This window comes from Drosophila navojoa, chromosome X (assembly GCF_054131105.1).
Source record: "Drosophila navojoa isolate 15081-1374.11 chromosome X, UAZ_NAV_1.0, whole genome shotgun sequence".
Classification (NCBI taxonomy): domain Eukaryota; kingdom Metazoa; phylum Arthropoda; class Insecta; order Diptera; family Drosophilidae; genus Drosophila; species Drosophila navojoa.
In genome coordinates this window covers 32,408,343-32,413,947 of record NC_142895.1, presented here as the reverse complement: position 1 = coordinate 32,413,947, position 5,605 = coordinate 32,408,343, and the positions used below count along the sequence as shown (strand labels likewise).

The following is a 5,605-nucleotide window of genomic DNA, read 5'->3' as shown; positions in this document are numbered from 1 at the left end:
TCACCGCGAAAACTAGAGGTCGCCGCCTGACGAAGAGCATACCGTTATTGGCAGTTGAACCAAATGGGACGATGCTCAAAATAACAACGAATACTAACAATGCAGTACAAAATTATAACGATTTAAATCAAAATATTCTGATGTGTTTTATTCTTTTGGCTAATTGAATCTTGGAAAGCTGAATCACGATAAGTATACCCTTGGCTCAGTTTCACTCAAACCCTCATCGAGATAAGACGTGTTACTTCTGCATTTCTGCGGTGCCCAAAGAGCATTACAAAAAACTCTTATCAGTTAGATCAGACAAACAAACAAGTGCACATAACAGAATACGAAAATAAAAAACAACAAGTGCAAGAGTCACAAACCAAAGCGCGGGGCCTAAGCCCGAGAAAAACAACAACAATGCTTAAGCCGCCCGACATAAACACAACAGCAAAACCAATCTACACCAAATATCAAAACCCAAACCCAAAATGCATTGTAATTAAGAGAAAAGACAACAAATCCTTTGAAAATGTATCACAGTTTCTAATTAAAAAAACAATAGACTATACATGTGGAGGAGAAGTCGACCTATGCAAAAAAACTCGCGCCGGCACCTTACTAATCAAAACAAAAAATACCTTACAAGCAATGAAATTACTAAAAATAAAAAATATGGCTGATATCGAAGTTGAAGCCACTGAACACAAGACACTAAATTTTTCTAAGGGAGTAATCTACTGCAACAAATTACGAAACATGGAGGAAGCAGAAATACTAGATGAGCTTAAACTTCAAAGCGTAACCGAAGTGCGAAAAAGATTAAAAAAACAAGACCAAGGCATGACTGAAACGGGACTTACATTTGCCACACACAACCTTCCAAAAGCAATAAAAATTGGATATGAAAGCACAAGAGTTCGCCCGTACATTCCTCTACCTCTGAGATGCAGAAAATGCCTACGATTTGGACATCCAACACTGATCTGCAAAAGTACAGAAGATACATACAAAAACTGCTCTCAAACTACACACACCACTGAAAATGAGACATGCACCAACGAGAAGTGCTGCCTAAACTGCATAAGCAACTCCGAAGTCGACCCCAAATACAGCCCATTTGACCGAAAATGTCCAACATTCCTAAAACAACAAAAACTGGTAGCAATCAAAACTACAGAAAAAGTGGACCACAAAACAGCTTTATCAATTTACCACTCTCGCCATAACCCGCAACTTAGTAACAGCTACGCATCAACATTGACCAAAACTGCAACAAATCAAGACGCTCACTCAACAATACCAAAAACAAATACAGTTACGACAACATTAATAAAAATTAAATAAAACCAAATGACCTTTAAGATTATCCAATGGAATATAAACGGTTACACAAATAATTACAGCGAACTACAAACATTAATTAAAAAACACACGCCCCTTATTCTATCTCTACAAGAAACACACATAATACACCCATAATCCATACCTATACCAAACAACTACACCTTAATAACAAAAAACAGTTCACCTTCCCATGGGGGCGTAGCTCTACTGATACATAATTCCCTACAAACTCGAGAAATCTGTCTGAACGGTGGCTTCGATGTAGTATGTGCAGAGCTCAAGTCAAACCTCAAATTTAGAGTAATTTCAGCCTACATAGAACCAAATAGGGGATTTTCTATGAACGATCTCCAAAATGTTTTAGAACCCTCAAACATACCCGTGCTAGTCACTGGCGACTTTAATGGTTGGCATAAGAACTGGGGCTCAAACATTAATCATAGGGGCAAAATACTCGACAAATTCATAACTCAATCAAACTACATCCTACTAAATGACGGTTCACCAACACACCTTAGCACCCACAATACACTAACAAATATCGACATAACCTTTAGTAGTCCAATTTTACAACTTGACAGCACATGGTACACAGAAAGCGATCTCTTCGGTAGCGACCACTTCCCTATCATAATTAACTTCTTTAACTCTTATCCAACAAGAGCACTACACACATCCTCCAAACCCATCTTCATCACCGATAAAGCCAATTGGGAACGATTTTCAGAGCTCGCAAAAGAATACTCATCACAACTAAAACCAAGCACAAACATAAACAAAGAAACAGCCACAATACAAAAAATAATTATATCCAGTGCACACAAAACAATCCCTCAGATACATCCTATGTCCAAACCGTATAATGTACCTTGGTGGAACACCAATCTACAAAAACTTAGAGACGACAAAGTCAAGAAATGGCACATACTGAAAAGAAACATCTGTACCCAGAACATTATTCAATTTAAACGTGCGAATGCCAAATTTAGAAGAATCCTAAAAGAAGCTAAAAAACATAGTATCCTAAAATTCACGACCCAAATAGCACCCGACACACCTTCAAAGTCAATTTGGAGTAATATCAGATGCTTTTGCGGCCTAAACCCCCAAAAACACATCCATTCCATCCTAAACCCAGTAACTAACCAAAATACCACCAACAAAGCAGAAATAGTATAACTTTTCTGCAATAACTTCTCAAACTCATCATCCGACCACAATTTCTCCATAAACTTTATAAATACAAAACAAGCATCACTGAACAACCTACTCAATCACACATATATCCCCAGCAAAAGTGCTACAGAAATAGAAAAAGAAATAACACTAGTCGAATTTACGTCAGCTCTAAACACATTAAAAGGTAACACACCCGGTATAGACAGAATAAACTACGCCATGATAAACCATTAAGAACGTTGCAGTCGGGCGCTACCGACTGCGGAATACTCATTCGCACTCCGTATACATGATGCTATGTTTACAAAGGGGCATTTACTCTCATTTCAAATTTAATTTGGCTTTAAAAAAATTTAGTACAAAATAATTATGCTTTTTGATTATATTGTAGCTTTTGGTAATTTTTATCGAGTAATCGATAATTATTATATTGATCGTGCACTTTTTGAGTACAAACACTAACCAGAGAACACATAGACTAGACAACTAGTGGAAAGCTTTTTGCACGCTTTTTCTGAGACTTTAGCAGCCCAGACTGCTTTGAATTCGCTCGGCGAATTACTTTTAGGCTCGAGCAACGAAAATATACGAAAGCACAATCATTTCGCTTCACGCGCTCGACCGAGATGGTCAAATATTGAACAAAAGATTCCTCTATGCTCAATGTTTCCCTTGCTCTCTCTCTCTCTCTCTCTCTCTGTGCTCTTTGCTCTCTCAAATGTGTATATGTGTGTATGCATGTGAGCACAAGCAGCAGCTCTGAGCTGCCAGCTCATGAAAATTGAAATTTCTTCGCAGCAAGAACCCATGCCTTCCCTTCTGTGTGAAGAGTATACCGAACTCTTTAAACCGTTTGCCAAGCTCGTACAAAATATGTATATGTATCTTCGATATTACTTGTGGGAAGGGTATGAAAGCGTTGGTGCTCATAGTGAAAATGCTTTCGCGACGAGCGTGCACACACACAGTCTCCGCTACTATATGTATTATGAGCATTTGTGTGCCTGTGTGCGTAGCTCTTGCTGCCTGTAGCGATTTCAGAGCCCCGAATTCGCATTTGGTAGATCTTGTGAACTACTCACACATGCATACATGCATATGTTTGATTGTGTGTACGCAGAAGCCGCGATGCTCACATATGATGGGGTGATCATTGTAGAAGCCTTTGACTGCCTTTGTGCCTTTATATGTGCGTGTGTGTATGTGCATGTGTGTAAGCATGGGACATGAGCATTGGCGTGTGCCTACCTCAACTTAAAATTGTGCGAACGATTTTGGGTTTTGAATTGAAGAGGCACGCTTATATGTCAGTAGCTGACTGACTACACTGACAAGTGCACTTGCATTTTTTACACTTTTTTTTTACTTGCATGCACCTGTAAATGTATGTACATACAAATATGCAAGGGATCGATAATCGCATCCCATTTTGCCCACTGATCAGATACTACATTTTTTAAAAATGCATTCTGATAGGCTAACCCACGATCATTTAAATCAGGTGCTTAAGTAACTTGGCTGTCCCTATACCACACACATATACATACATACATACATACACATGTGCGTGAGTTACTCTTCGGTCATAGTGCCACAAAGTATTGGGATGTGACAAGTGACAAGTGCACTTTAGTCCCCATCATATGTGAGCATCGCGGCTTCTGCGTACACACAATCAAACATATGTATGTATGCATGTGTGAGTAGTTCACAAGATCTACCAAATGCGAATTCGGGGCTTTGAAATCGCTACAGGCAGCAAGAGCTACGCACACAGGCACACAAATGCTCATAATACATATAGTAGCGGAGACTGTGTGTGTGCACGCTCGTCGCGAAAGCATTTTCACTATGAGCACCAACGCTTTCATACCCTTCCCACAAGTAATATCGAAGACACATATACATATTTTGTACGAGCTTGGCAAACGGTTTAAAGAGTTCGGTATACTCTTCACACAGAAGGGAAGGCATGGGTTCTTGCTGCGAAGAAATTTCAATTTTCATGAGCTGGCAGCTCAGAGCTGCTGCTTGTGCTCACATGCATACACACATATACACATTTGAGAGAGCAAAGAGCACAGAGAGAGAGAGAGAGAGCAAGGGAAACATTGAGCATAGAAGGATCTTTTGTTCAACATTTGACCATCTCGGTCGAGCGCGTGAAGCGAAATGATTGTGCTTTCGTATATTTTCGTTGCTCGAGCCTAAAAGTAATTCGCCGAGCGAATTCAAAGCAGTCTGGGGTGCTAAAGTCTCAGAAAAAGCGTGCAAAAAGCTTTCCACTAGTTGTCTAGTCTATGTGTTCTCTGGTTAGTGGTACAAATGTATGGTAATTTTCGTTGATAGCTTTCGGTCACGCCTATTGCAGATTCTTAAGCGTTTGCTGACATTACAAAAGCGCTTTTTAGCATTCTAAGAATTGCGATTGATTTCTGGATTTTCTAGCTGTTATTGTAGTTTTGTCAGATGACGCTCTGTTATTAGCTTATTGTATTTTAGCTACTAGATTGTCAAGCAAAGCGATAGCGTGGGTGCTAAAGACGTCGCATGTTATGTTACAGCGGCGGAGGTTCAAAACCCCTTCAATTTTGTGTTTTTATACCCTGAACCCATTGAAAATGGGAAATCAGGGTATAATGGTTTTGTTGAAATGTATGTAACAGGCAGAAGGAGGCGTGGCAGACCTCAAAAAGCATATATATTCTTGATCAGGGCGACGAGCTGAGTCGATTTAGCCCTGTGCGTCTGTCTGTCTGTCCGTCCATCCGTCCGGTTCATCAGTCATTATAAAATTATAGCATTAGCTCACGTGCAAAATTTCAACGTTCTAGCTTTAGAACTTTAGGAGATACAGTTTTATCTGGTTTGCCACGCCCCCAATAGGCGCAGATATATCCACCATAGCTTTTTGGACTTGGGGGGTCAACGCGGATCTCCATACCAAATTTCAATTTTCTAGCTCTTCAACTAACATGATTTCTGGTATATCGGAAAATGTATTTTCCGATTTGCCCCGCCCCTAGTGGGCGGATCGGGAAAGTTTTAACTTTATAAATCGGAGTTATACACGAGTATGTGTTCCAAATTTCAA

The 5,605-nt window shown here is 39.7% G+C and overlaps 1 protein-coding gene and 1 long non-coding RNA gene across 2 annotated transcripts in view; one reads left to right on the top strand and one right to left on the bottom strand.

Moving 5' to 3' along the window:
• LOC108658109 (uncharacterized) overlaps positions 1-5,605 on the bottom strand; it is a 205,544-nt gene that overhangs the window by 113,022 nt on the left and 86,917 nt on the right. The gene's annotated exons all lie outside the window — the stretch shown is intronic.
• Positions 4,593-5,605, top strand: part of LOC149090869 (uncharacterized) — a 90,401-nt gene continuing 89,388 nt past the window's right edge. Inside the window, exon 1 of the long non-coding RNA XR_016197483.1 lies at positions 4,593-4,830. This is a non-coding gene — a long non-coding RNA (uncharacterized LOC149090869). The remainder of the gene's footprint in view (positions 4,831-5,605) is intronic.